Source organism: Eutrigla gurnardus, assembly GCF_963514095.1.
Source record: "Eutrigla gurnardus genome assembly, chromosome: 5".
Lineage (NCBI taxonomy): Eukaryota > Metazoa > Chordata > Actinopteri > Perciformes > Triglidae > Eutrigla > Eutrigla gurnardus.
Window position 1 is genome coordinate 27,872,838 of NC_139919.1, and position 14,988 is coordinate 27,887,825.

The 14,988-nt window shown below is 43.5% G+C and overlaps 1 protein-coding gene across 1 annotated transcript in view; it reads left to right on the forward strand.

Moving 5' to 3' along the window:
* The window catches only part of tenm1 (teneurin transmembrane protein 1), a 151,882-nt gene that overhangs the window by 46,680 nt on the left and 90,214 nt on the right, over window positions 1-14,988 (forward strand). The window lies entirely within an intron of this gene.

Sequence of the window (14,988 nt, forward strand, 5' to 3'; positions counted from 1 at the left end):
CAGCTTTTAAGAGTGATACGAATTCAGCGATTCATTCCGGTGCTTTAATAGATCAGATTTTTTTATTTTATTTATTTTTTCATCGATCCCCTCTGATCAACCCGTTCAACCACGACCTCCGACCTCAGCATGTCGTCTTCCCTCTGCACATAACCCAACCCTCCACCCGGCCTGGTTCATTTCCCTCCTATGGTGATGCTCAAGGTCACGGCGACGCAGGCGGGGGGTCGCATTAATCACACACATGAACGCACACACACACACACACACACACACACACACACACACACACACAGACAGACATCACACGCGCACATTTGGGTGAATCCATGCAGATTAATCCCCAGGCTGAACCATGCTATTCCATTAATGTCCCGGCCCCGGTAATTAGTGCATTAGTGAGGAGTGTGAGTGATGACTCGGGGACGACATCACCTTTTAATTGGTGTCACGCTCCGCTCCTCCTTGGCAATGATCGATCTCCGCGTTGACGTCACCATGGCAACCGCGCCCCGAGTCCGTACCGGGGACGTAAGCGGCGCCCCGGCCCTGTGCTAGCCCCGTACATCAAAGATATTCAAATGGCGAGATTAAAGTGGTCATGGCCTTAATGTCTTTGTCTGGGGGGAGGAGGTTGAGACACGGGCCACCAGACGATTACGCTCCCTCATTACATAATGATTCCGTCATTTTAACGAATTAATTAACAGCCACTCACAGGATGAGAGAGAGAGAGAGAGAGAGAGAGAGAGAGAGAGAGAGAGAGAGAGAGAGAGAAAGTTCTCCCCCAGTAGTTTTGCTCCTTTTTCATCTTCATCAAATAGTAGCCACGCTGATTTTTATTGATTTTGAGTCTGTCTCATTAAAATCCGGCTCTTATTGAATATTAATTCTTATTATCATAGACATTATAATGAGGAGCTGAATTCATTATCATATTTAAGCAAGTGTTAATAATATGATAATGACTTATCCCTTTATTCCAAATATAATCACGACCAAAGGTTATTCCGCTGCACTCGGCCGGGGAGTTATTCATTTCTACTTATTTAATGTTATTTTCATGCTGAACATGATTTCTTATTGTATGTGTCTAACATTATGTTTAACACATGCAAGTCAAGCTGAGACTGTTAGTCAACTACTTGATTAGATTAACATTTTTAATTTCCAACTCCTTAATTATCAGCATTTGCTTCATTGCTTTGTCTTTTAGGACAGTAAGTTAAATATATGTAAATATAATTGCTTATCTTGGGCCAAAGAAACTGTATTTTTCCTATTTTGTTTTCTAGTAGATAATCAAATACTTACATGTGAGTATTTGCAGTAACAGCCACAACTTGTCACTTTGGTGTGTATTATCTGTCAGCGTGATGCCGCTGACGCTTCGAACTGAATTAAGACATTTGCAACATGAATAAAAAAAATGACATTTCCCTTTACAGCGGTGCCAAGCCGAAGCCCAACATTTCAGAATGCTGGAGATGCTTTTTCTTCCTTGGAGAAAAAAAATCATCTTAGCGCAGCTGTTACATTTGGCTGCGTCTTCATCTCTTCTCACGATGCTCAGCCAAACTTTTTTTTTTTTTTACACTCCTCGCCGCAAACATCCGAGGCTCGGCACGGAAGCTCGCCACAGATCTCACATGCTAAGTGGATGTGTGGTGTGACCCCCCCTGACGAAGCCAGCCAGGTCCAGGTTTCCAGCAGAACCGCTTCATGCATCCCCTTAATAATTCACCTTCTGACTTTGATGATTCTGCAGCAAAATCCTCATTTTCTTCACTTTGGGACCGATTCTTAAAACCCACCTCAAATCACTACCAGTCCTTTAGAGCTCATCATCCAACTTATATGTGACTTGTTTATTAATGAAAGTATAACCCAGCAAATAATGGCGCAATAATATTATGTCTCAAATTAAGGTTTCCAATTAGCAGAATAATAGGAGGATGCATGATTGCAGAGATAATGCTGTGCCTAAGTGATTGCGGCGCACTGTATGCCCCCTGTTGTGATTAGCTAAGGCAGGCCTCCTCTCTTTCTTTACTGCCCTCTCTCCTCTCCTCCCCATACCCCCTGGTGTTGCAGGGCCCGTGAATAGCTTTGTTAATTTGTTTATCTCCCAACGTACCCCTCCCTCCCGCAGTCGTAGCTTGTTATTAAGCACAACACGGCCATCAGATATAAGGAGCAGGCATTATGAGAGCGAGCGGGGCATTTAAGGAGAGATGGAGGACAGATTAAGATCGCATCTGTAATCTTGAGGAATATTGCTACTGACAACGCTACCAGTAAACTCGGTTTCTATTCCAGGCCTCATTTAAGTTCTGCCTCCATTAAAAAAAAAAGAAAGAAAAGAAAAACCTACCTACTATTGCTCTATCATGTAAAAAAAAAAGAAGCTAATTAGAGTATGTTCTGCATTAATGAATGTCTTGCTGTTTTAAACAGTAACATCCGTGGCTGTTGAATCAAATATGAGGAGAGGGCGGGATGCGTCTGCTATGAAAGGTAATCGTCACTATGGCAACAGGGAGAAGCTTCTGACGCGAGTGAGTCAGAAGCAATCAAATGATCACATCACTTGAACACAGGGACACGGAGTGCCACTATTTTTAATGCAACCACAATAAAGGCACAGGGACGGGAAGGGAGGGGGCGGGGCCTAGATAACGACGTATCCAATATTTAAACCGAGGGATTAACGGGAGATGTGCGCGGGGGGAGAAGACGTGTGGTGAATAATTGTTGTGGGGAAGCAGCTGTGAGGACAGTGTTCACTTTAAGCTAAGATCTTCTTTATAGTTCTGTTGTGCAATACGTGCTGCTTCAGGGGTCCTGGCGGTTCTATAAAGAACCAAATGAGTCGTTAGCGGCTTTAAGTTCATTACTTTCACGCCATCCCTTTCGGTAAATCTGCTTTTCACAGTTTGACGGCAATTCAGAGCATCTGCCTTAAAAGTTAGCCATTATTCACAGGGGTCAAACGGAGTGTGCTCGCCCCGCTGAACTCGCGGGTGAAGGCATTATGTTGAGCGGAGTCGCAGAGATGATTATTCCCATTATCAATAAATTTGCTCGCTTGTTTTCCTCGTGATTCGGTTATCCAGAGCCTGAGGTTATGCCCACCCAATCCATCTTTGGGATGCCTCCCAAAGATATGTAGTTTACGAGATATATATATAAAAAAAAAACAGCACATCCACTCTGGAAGCCGCTGAAGCAAATATTTGGCATTTACACAAATTATGAATTGATTATCAAAACAATTATATTTGTCGACCCCCGCCAATTGATTATTCTGCTCATTGTTTCGGGTTTTAATGTGTATGTGATGTCCATTCATTAATTGGCTCAAGTTTAACTGACCGAATGATTGATTATTAATTGTTATTTTTAATTGTGTGTGACAATGAGGTGTCTTTTATGTAATTGTGGATTTAACAGCTTTGGCTTTCCTGTGTTGGTTGGACAAAACAAGCACTTTTTGCAGATTAGAAGACGTTTTTTTAGACATTATATTTGATTAATCAATTATGAAGCAAGTATTTTTTTTTATTTTTTTTATTGCTGCCCTACAAACTATGTGCTGAGTCGCCAGAACAGAGTTAAGTCGCTCCGTCTTTATCTGGATTTCTCCTCCAAACGTCCTCGCCGGCCTGGTGCGTCTCAAAGCACCAGGCTGATTATAGCTTATCATGAAGGAAGTGCTTGTTCCATTCGGTGGTGTTGACCACCCCGACTAAAGAGTTGAAGGATTACAGCTGGGAGCTCAGTAGCACATTATGCCAAACATACATCACATCCAGAACGACATGTACTCACATTTAACAACAATATGTATGACGAAGCATCTGCACTGCATCATTATTAGACTCCTTTTTTTTACTTGACGCTACACAGAACTACACAAGGTCTCCTTTAATTCTGTGCTCGGAGACAATAAACCTGCAGCATCCGGGCAAAAAGGCAACAACAAAAAATGCGAAATCCGAAGGTAGCAACAAAGCAGAATAATATCAAATACGCCACCTGCTACTGTTGTGTCATTTTTGTGAGATTTGAAGCGTGTGCATGCAGACAGCTCAGACGAAACACGATGGGAAACACAATCATTTTATCATGTTGCTCTTTCAGCCGCTGCATCTGCTGACAGTCACACAAGAGGTAAACACTGGCGCGCTGTGCTCATGTGTGCCGACTATTGGCTATCGGCCAATGATGGATTTAAAAAAAATAATATTTATTCAACGTTCTGAGGTGGACAAATGATTTAGGATAATATTAAACATGTAACGTGCTAAATACTTGAAAACAATGATCCTCCGAGGGCATTTTGACTTTCATCTGTTTCTTATTGTGGTTGTGATTAAAAGTTATGCAGATGTTAGTTTATCACAACTTTAAATTGATATATTTTATAATATTTTGTGATTTTATGTACAGTGATTGTAATAAATCAAATCATTAATTTTCTCTAGTATTTTAAATCAAGGTGCAGTGGTGAAGTCATTATTTTTCTAATAAAAATGTACACTGTGATGAGAGAGAAACTGTCAAATGAGTATAGTGATAGATTGCAAGACTGACGGAAATTAACAACTTAATATTTCATTCAAACACTCTTATCACAGCTTAGTAGCAGCATATTTCTCTCACCAGATGATTGACAACTTTATTAATTTCCTGTAACCATTATGGATGGTTAGCTAGCTGTGGTAGCCACCTGTCAATCACAAGGTAGCCACGCCCTAAAGCAGGCTGCTTTATTGGCTATTTTTCTCTAAAAGGGTACCATAATTTACTAAATGAAAATAATTTATGTTTACAGTGTTTACAGAGGTTAATACATCAAGTGATTGATGGTCGGTAGAGAGAATGCAAGCACTTCCGCATTGTCTTCACTTTTTTCAGACCCGCAGTTGACGGCTCAGACAGGCTCCGCCCTCTGCTACACCCCCTCTCGATAGGACGCAATGGTTCAGTCCGCACCTGCGCTGCTGTTCGGCCGTTAGACAGCGCTAGTACGGTATTTCGTAGCCTGTTTATTAGCTAGCAATAACGGTTTCCGTGTCGCATTGCAGTTAGCCACGGTTAGGGGCCGCTAGTTAGCGGGAACAAGCAAAAGAGAAGAGAGAAACCAAAAGCAAAAGGGTGGAAACGTTTCTGTAAAAGGAAAGGTGAGTTACTAGCTAAGCTAATTATTGTCTTCTGCTTTAATTTAAGCTAGCAGTTGTGTGTGTTCGTTTTGTTGTCATCCGTTAATTTGATACCCAGACCAGAAGATAGGGCAAAATAAACGAATTAAATTACTTCTGATTATAGCTAAACTCTTTTGTTGTTGTTGTTTATGTGTGTGTTGATTGAATAAGGGAAACAGTTGTGACTGGCAAGTGATTGATGTTTCATTTAAACGTTTACTGCCTGGTTATGTGGACAGGTGAGCTGTTAACTGAGGAAATTACCTGAGGAAAAATAGATTGGACTGGAAATAAATGGGTTTGTTGCAGAGGCTAGCTGTTTAAATAAAACTGCTCAAGGGCTCTGAAATGTTTTTAAAAAAATCGAGTGACAAAATTGTGAAGAAGAGCAGGAGATTATGGTTGGAGGCTGAATTTTATAGTGGTGTTCACAAAAACCCATGTTATCAGATGTAATGTCCACGTTATTCTGTATAAATGTCAGAAAAAGTTTGAAGCCGTAACAGAGGGCAGAAGCAGGTCCTCTGTAATTTGATGCATTCTCTGTTACACCTAAAGGTTAAATAAAATGCGTGACTATTTTTCTAAGGTAGTTGACCTTTTTGTAGGGAATACAATAAGCCTACATCCTGTCTCAGATATGAGTTGAATTTATTTGATTCAGTTTGTTATTTAGACTCACAATCAATTAATAGGATCACTTAGGGAAAGCACAGCTCCAGACAGTAAAATTATTGATTTAGCTGCTGCGGTTCCAGGGACCTGGTCCTGGTGCGTGGAGGCTCACTGTCACTCTGTCTCGGCTTTATGGAAAGCTTGAATAGAACGGTGCCGTCAATAATGTTATTATTAGTAACTGCGTTTCTACAATGACCAGTCTGCTATGATAAGGGCCTACAGCAAGAGATATTGTGTATTTATCAAACAGCGGATTGAAAATAATACGCACAATCTTGGACTGAGGCGCATAAAGGGAGCTATCGTGGAGAGCTTCAGTGGTATAAATGATCCATCCAAATCTCTTACTGTAGACAAATGTATTTTTTGTGTATATTGTTGGAGCCCTCACCCCTACTGTCATTGTCAGTAGTCTCAGGCTGGTAGTGATCCAGCAGCACTGCTTCTCACTTGCCATGTAGTCGACTAGCTCTCTCCATCTTCAGCGCCAGTGCTCCCGGCTGTCACTGTAATGCTTTAGTAAACACACATACTACAGTAATGAAACTTCCTTCAGAACAGAGGTGGATAAACATGAATACCGGCTGTTACAGCAGAGGCAGAGCTTTACGTTTTTTTTTTTAGCTGAAGGCACCGGCAGCAAAATCAGACATCATCTGCTGAGGCTATTCTGAAAAAGCAGCATTGGAAATAGAACAGTGTAGTATTGTATGTTTAATCAAAATCATTTTTTTCACAAGTTTCAGATCCAGTCTTTGTGTGCAAAGTAATTAAGAAAGTGTCCCGGCAGAAAGACGGGGCGTAAAAAAACTCCTCTGCCTGGTATTTTTAGTGTACCGTCGAAAAGGACAAAGAAGCAAAGTCTTTTGAACAAATCCATGTGGAAGAAAAGACATGCCCGTAATAAAAGGATAGTCCAAATCTATAGTAAATTGGAAAAGCTCAAATGTGCTGATTCACTCTGCTGGAGATCTGCTACTTTTATTCAGCCTGAGCTGTGCCCCGTGTGCAATCAGACGGCACAATCTGCAGGCCGTCTCACGCATATACTGTACTGTACTTTTGTTATAGCTTGCACTGAGTGGGTGAAAATGCTTGGGAGAATCTGTGAACACTCTCTGACATCAGTTCCTGAGGCTATAAGGGGGGCGGTAAAGAGCGTAATGTGATGAATGCAAAATTGCAGCGATGAACAGCCTGAGATAATAATAACCTGAGTGGAGTAAACAGTAACAGTGGGGATTGCAGTCTGTTCTGATAGTAGGTGGTGGGCAGGAGGCCATTGATTGTGTACAGAGGTAGAGTCAGAGGGGCGGCTGATCCTGGTGATGGCCGTCGGGATGAAGCCGTTGAGGTGGGCCGGTCCTAATGAAGTTCCCCCTCAAGGTTTCTGTACAGGTGGTCGCTTGTTTATCCGGGATCACCGGAGATTCCTCTCCGTTGTGCAACTCTGTCAAGGAGGGCAACTGGCAACCAATTATCTTCTCAGCAGCAATGCTGAGTGGGTAAGATTGGCCGCTACAACTTGTTTCCAGTCGGGCCTGGAAACGATAACCTCCTTTCTATTAGGAGTGTACTGGCTCCGCACAGTTCAGTTGGACACAAAAAAACGCTGTCTCACACGGCGACTCAATCACGGTACAGCGATGCTGCCATGTTCTGCACTGTGTATTGGCTTTATTGTCATTGTCTCAACAGATGTTTTCAATCTGTTCCATACTAATGACTCACACCAGGACGGCTTTCACCTTCGAGTGAACTGTGTGTATTTGTGCAGATGTGTGTGTTTTACACTAAAATATATGCGTGTATGGATGATATACTTTAGGCTCTTTATTTTCAGATTTCAAAAAAGGAAGCTCATTGATTTGATAAGTTATTGGTATGTATTTCAATCGTTACACCGGATTTAAATTTGGAAATCGGTGTCATTTTTCCTTTCACTAACTGTGGTGTTGTTCAGTGTTCTTGTAGCAACAAGAAAACATATTTTTAGTGGACAAGGACAGAACTTTTAGGTGAAAAACTGCTCAAATTAAATCTTGCAACAACAAAAAAGCATCACTAAAACCCCAGTGAGCCTTACAGGTACGTGCGAGTTTAAATGTGTGTGTGTAAGCAAGTGCGTGCGTGTTTTTGTGATTAGGATTGTGTGTCCTTGTGTGCGTGTGCTCTTCACCCCCAGCTTCTTTCAGCCAGCTGCTTCATGCCTCATTGGTGTCTGTATTGATTGGTCCAGTTTCTTTGTTTTCAGTCCTCTATTTTGGTCGTCTGAATCAGCTCTAAGAAACCCGCTGGCCTTTGCTAAAACTACTCTAACAGCTACAGGAGCCTTTGCTAAAATTGCTTTAAATGGCTAGACAGGCTCTGGTCAGAAAGCTCTGAATAGCGAGAGAGCCCTTTGGTAATACGTCTCCGGAAGGTCAGAGAGGCTGCCATGAAATAGCCTCAATAACTCCGATAGTTCAGCAGACAAGTACATGCTGGCACACATGCACACGGACGTGCACGACAACACACACTCTGTTTTCTCTTTTTAATTATTATTCCTTTTCTTCCCTCTTTGCGACTCCACAAATGCAGAGACACTCCCACGCACAAACACACAGGGAACTGTATGTGACTGAACGACGGTAGTGAGTCGCTGCGTTTCTGCAGCGTTTGAGCTCTCAGCGGTCGACGGTGACTGCCGGAGGGGGGAGTCTAACATGGCGGAGCTCCCCTGCTCGTTTAACACTATTCTGTCTGTTGAAACGTGACTCAGCTTTCAGAAAAGGACCAGATCAGTAAGACAGCGAGTGGGAGACAGACGGGTGGAGAGTGTAAGGGGGGGTACTTTTGACAGAAAGGGAGAGTGGGCGTGATTAGAAATGAAAGAACAACAGGGAAATGCGTGAAGCAGAGAGCTGTGATCTGTTTGGACGCGGCGTGCTCTCGCTACCGTGACTAACCAGATGACAGTGACAGTGAGTTTTTTACTGGTAAATAAACGTCGGGGATGTGTGTCGGCAAATCTCATCATTCAAGATGTAAGAAGTGTGTCACCACCTCCGCTCTCTCCTTTTATCCCTCTTTCTGTCATTTTTTTTTACACAAACAGGACTTCCCATTCCAGATTAGCGAGGTCACATTGAGTCCCGAGGTTTATGCCAGATGAGTCGTTGCGGAGTGACGCACACACACGCGCAAATGTCAGACACTCGCGCACACAAGCATGCACACTTAAACAGTCATGACAGCGGTATTAGTAGCTTTCAAGGGGTTGGTGGAGGGAGGGGGGGTAAGAAAAACACTTTAGCACCTCTTGTCTGTCAGAGTGGAGCGAGGGTCGACAGGCGAGAAGGCGGGAGGGCAGGCAGACCTCCAGGCTCTCAGTCTCTACTCTAACGTTGACTTAGACACAGATTTGTTTTATTGGCTCTGAAGTCCCTCTCCTTCACTCTCCTTCACACTTGTTTTCCCCATTTGTCTCTCCCCTCCTTCCTTTCTCACCCCCTCTCTCTCTTTCTCTCTCTCCACCTCCCCGTGTCTTTTATCTCCCTCTGCCCTTCTTCCCCCCTTCCCTGCCTTTCTACCCCCCCATCCCTCAGAAGTTGAGGCTTAGCTGCGGGGCTGACACAGCCATGTAGAACTTGGATTGAGAAAAATTGCCTTTACTGTACATGCTAAACTACACACTAAATCGAATGACTGATGCTCTTGAAAGCGTTCGCTGCCGGGCAAAGCTAGCTGCAGTCTTTGGTTGTCGGATGGATTGTAGTTGGTGGTTTGCTATGCGTATGAGTGGGGGGAAAAAGAAAAAAAGGGGGGGAGTTGGCAATCAAGCCTGGGTGTGTTTCCTGCTCGTGTGAGTGTATTGATAAATCATTTTTAACTGACTGCAGTGCTACCTTGGCTGTAATAGCTATCGATAAGACAGTATATTCACAGTCAATCTCGCCCATTGTGTCCCACAGCTCAACCCGGCACGGTTACACACACGAGATAACTGCATGTAAAAACACACACACACACACCATTTTCTTTCTCTATCTCCCAATATGAGTGTGAAACCTAATCATCACTGGAGCCCACAATCATTTATATCTAATCTGGAGACACACACACACACACACACACACACCTACACATACCTGACAATAACGACAATGGCAGCAAGTGCAGCAGCAACTGCAAGCTAGCATTATCTCTGCTTTTACCAGCCCAAACAGCCTGCCTCGTAGAAACCTGCCTATCCGGAGAGATTTCAGTCGGTTCGGGGTTGCCATTTATTGCAATCACAATAAAGATATGGCATCCCTACGCCTTTGCTTTCCAGCTGTTTGCATACAAGAGGCGTAATGGAGAGGTTGTTATCTCGGCTGTTTTCCACCAGCTTGGATTCTTCTGTTCTCTTCTTTCTCTCCACGGTAGTTTAAGTAAGTCTGAAAAAGAAAAAAAAACTACATCAAGCACTTCTTTCTCTGACTACTTAACTGCATCAGTCTCTCTCCCCCACACCCTGCGCCGTTCTCTTCAGCCTGCCACATCTACCGCGCTACATCTCGGCGGGGTAGCCGACAGCGAGGGTACAGTACTGAACCCCCTCACAGCTGTGCCGTCCTATTACCTCTGGCAGTCATCTCACTGTCACACTGATCAATGATTCATGTGTGCGAGGGCTTCGGCCTGTTAGCTCGCTGCACCGCTGCTCGCCGCCGCCATTGTGCTGCCGCCTCTGCTGCTGCCGCCGCTGCTGCTGCCGTTATAATGACTGGACTCACTTGGAGTCTCTCTCTCTAACGTGATGGTTCTGTGCATTTTTTTTTTTTTTTTTTTGCAAGACCGCAGGGAGAGAAAGATGGAGGGAAGAGAGAAAGAGATGGATAGATGGGACATGGGGGGGAAGAGAGAGTGAAAGTGAACGTTCACGCTGAGCACATGCTGATCACATAACTGACTGCATGCTGTGTTTGTGTGAGCGTGTGTGAGTGTGTGTTTTGTGTGCCCCATGAGAAGGATCAAAAATGTGTCATATCCTATAAACAGTATTGTTAAGGAGCGAGTAGACCTGCTGGTTCTGCAGGTGTGTTCTACAAGCATACATTCTCACTCTTTCATGATGATGTGAACGTTCCCAAACATAGAAACGCCGGACGCATTGATGACTGAGTGATTGAGACACAAGTAACAACCATGAAGTCCCAGTTGGACTCCCATCTGGGGACTTGTTAGTTTTACTCTCTTTCTTTCCTTCTTCTCTTAACAATCATCTGTTCAATAAATGTTTCAGGCCAGAAACAAAACAAAAAAAATACAGTTTCCAGGATAATTCACTTTCCTAGGTAGTTTTTTTTCCCTTCATAATTAAAATTTTACAATACCCATGATCCCTCAGCCACCATGACAAAAAAAAGCCAATCAGTTGCAAAGATTGGAGCTGTAGCAAATAGTTGCCAATGTTGCTCATTTATCCAAATTTGAACCCAGAATGTGAAATAATATTAATTTAAAGACATTTTGGGAAACATGAGTTACCTTTCTGGCCAATGGTTGCATTATATTTTCTCATCGTCATTTTTATGGTCAGGGTCCTACAAATCTATTATTACGTCATTTTGAACGTTCACTGACTTGGGCATATTTTATACAATAACCTTTATTCAAATTAAGTGAAAATCAAACAACTTTGGGAGCATGGAATTGTCCCGCATCTTGGTATGGTGAAGCATTCAGTGTTCCTTTCACTGGAACTAAGGGGCCACGCCCAGCTCCTGAAAAACACCCCCACACCATAATCCCCCCTCCACCAAACTTTACACGTCGCACAATGCAATCAGGCAAGTACCGTTGTCCTGGCAACCACCAAACCCAGACTCACCATCAGATTGCCAGATGGAGAAGCGTGATTCGTCCCTCCAGAGAACGTCTCCACTGCTCTAGAGTCCAGTGGCGCCGTGCTTTACCCCACTGCATCCGACGCTTTGCATTGCACTTGCTGATGTACGGCTTGGATGCAGCTGATCGCCATGGAAACCCATTCCATGAAGCTCTCTAGGCTGTTCTTGAGCTAATCTGAAGGCCACATGAAGTTTGGTTTGGAACTCTGCAGAAAGTTGGTGACCTCTGTGCACTGTGTGCCTCAGCATCCGCTGACCCCGCCCCGTCATTTTACGTTGTCTAACACTTCTAGGCTGAGTTCCTGTCGTTCCCAATCGCTTCCACTTTGTTCTAATCCCACTGACAGTTGACTGTGGAATATTTAGAAGTGAGGACATGTCAGGCCTGGACTTGTTGCACAGGTGGCATCCTATCACAGTACCACGCTGGAGTTCACTGAGCTCCTGAGAGCGACCCATTCCACCACAAATGTTTGTAGAAACAGTCTGCATGCCTAGGTGCTGCTTTTATACACCTGTGGACATGGAAGTGATTGGAACAGCTGGTATAAATTATTTGGATGGGAGAGTGAATACTTTTGACAATAGTGTGTACAAGGTCAGTTACTCATTTAACTTTTAAGTCACCAGTTTTTTCAGGAAATTCTTACTTCAGTATATCTTCATGACATCTGAGCTATCTTTCCACCTCTGAATAAGTATCCTTTACTTTTGTATAATGTAGTTTACGCCCATCCAAGCCTTGGAACAGTTCCAACTACCAGCTACCTCCATCAATTGAATGAGACTCTCTGTTACTGAATCCTGGACATAAAAAAAAAAACCTGCATCCCCAAATTTAAGCCCTAGTCCTGCCCTTGCCTGTGGCACCCTGAGTACTCAGTTTTTTAAGTACCTAGAATTAAACTGGTCAAGTGAAGAAAAAACAAACTTGCCATCGCTGCTCTTAATATTGCTGTGAGGACATCAGCTCATCAAAAGTACAAGAGGATACACGCAAACTCTGCACTCTCCAACACCATCCTCTCCTCATCAAGTTACCAGGTCCTTATCCCTCCTCACTCCAGTGTGTGTGTGCGTGTGTGTGTGTGTGTGTGTGTGTGTGCTCCGTGGCCCTAGATGCTAAGTGTTCTGGCGAAAGGTCAACAGCCATAAAACAAGAGAGCTAAAAGAGACGGGGAGAGAGAGGCTGATGAGCAGGAGCAGGGGAAGTAGAGTCTGAGGGCCTTTTGAGGAGGGATGGAGTGCCGAGGAGGGGAACTGAGGACTGTCGCTGCAGAGTCATTACTGGAGTGGCCGACACTTGGCTAACGTAGGTGTGGGGGAGTGCCGCAGAACACGGGGAGAATAGAAAAACCGGATGAGAGAGAACCGTAGCATGAGGGAGTGAATGGCGGAAATGCTAAATCTATCAGTTTAGGAATAACTTGACGACCGTCACTGAGCACTCGCCCCGCTGATTTATGAAACAATGATAGGTAGTTTTACTGCGCTGCGTTATATAATGCAGAACAAACAGTGGTAATGCATACAAACCTACGTTCACAGGTGCAACACTATATTTCATGTTTAATTAGCTCCGCTAGGGGTATGCCTATGTGTTAGGGTGTGTGTGTGTGTGTCTGTTCTACTAGACTCATCCACTAAGTTTGGGATCTAGTTTCGTCGAAGGCAGGCTTGCTCAACTGGCTATCCGCGGGGCCAACTCCATCCCGCCAATCAAGGTCGAGCAGTCAGCTGATAATTTCTGTTTACAAAAACCCTGAAATACAACAGGCATTTTCCACAATAAATCCTTAATATTATCACGCAGCGACATACAAATGCATAACTGATGACGTATGATCCAACGCATGGATGGTAAATTGAACTGTACCACATGGACAGACGAGTTGGAGCAGCACTCTAAATCCACAAATCTATTATGTTGTAATTTATTCCAACGCATGCTGATCAGGGTAATCTCAGTTGGCATCTCTAGCTTTCCACTCACATGAGCGGCGGTGAGTTACTATGGTTACGTGCATGCTCTCTGTCTCTGTCGCTCAGAAACTTTCTGTCTATCACTGTCCATTCGTGATGCATATTTGGTTTTTATAGTACCCTCAATCTAATCCATCAACACTTTAGGTGGTGTAGAATTGCAGGAAATGTATTTTAAATTACAATATTTTTTTCAGTATCCTTCATATCTGGTCCCTCATTCAAAAAATAACCAGTGTGAGTGTGCCCTGGGTGAGGCACATGGAGCTTTATCTGTATCTGGAGTGAATGTCAGAAAATGTACCCAATAAACACAAATGAATGAGGCTAGAATGGGTTCGTGTGGGTCCGGGGGAATGGTCCGACCCCCGGTCCCCTAGCTTTCTGAAAATGTGGCCCCTGAACAACATAGTTGAATGGCTCTGCTCTAGGAATCAGGAGAATTGTTCCTGTATAGATTTACCTGCCTAGGTAAGCTTATTATTTCTGATATATTGTTGCATAAACACTGATGCAAATGATCTTAGCTCCATGGAACATGAATTAGCATGTGAGCGTAGCAACAGGTTCCTGTCTTCTCCTCAGACAGATGAATTATCATATCTTTTTTCATTTTGTTCTGAATGTTGAACCTGACCCTGAAAGTACATTTTTAATCTAAACACTCATATTTTTAATAATGCATCAGGTTGGAGAGCTCCATTTTTGTACAATTTCAGTTACAATTTCCGCTTCCGTGAAAATCTGAATCTCTAAATTAATAGATATCAAAGCGAATCGAGTCGTCATGAATCGGAAACGAATCCATTCAGGAAATCAGTACGCAGCCCTGGTGTCTCACCTACCAGCTGCTGTGTTCCCAAAGCGAAGGCAAAGTCTGTGGAAATAACAAACTGGAGAGCAGCACACTGTAGATAGATATATTAAATCAGTGTTTGTTTGTTTTTTATTGGTCATAAACCTTGAATTACCAGTGTATTGACGTAAAAAGAATAGACTTCAGGTCGCGGTGACGTGAGATGCAGCTGAGACGCTGGTGCAGACAGCCGCATAGATCAAAATGAGAGTGTTGCGTGAGACGTTGGGAGTGAAAAACAAGCTTGAGGTCTAAGACGGTGGACTGTATTCGTTCAATAAAACAGTACAGCAGTGGTTGTAGCGGACGCGCCTGGTGCAGATCTGCACTGTACTTAGGGCACTTTTCCAAATCTAATAGAAGGGGGATGATAATGGACTGTAGT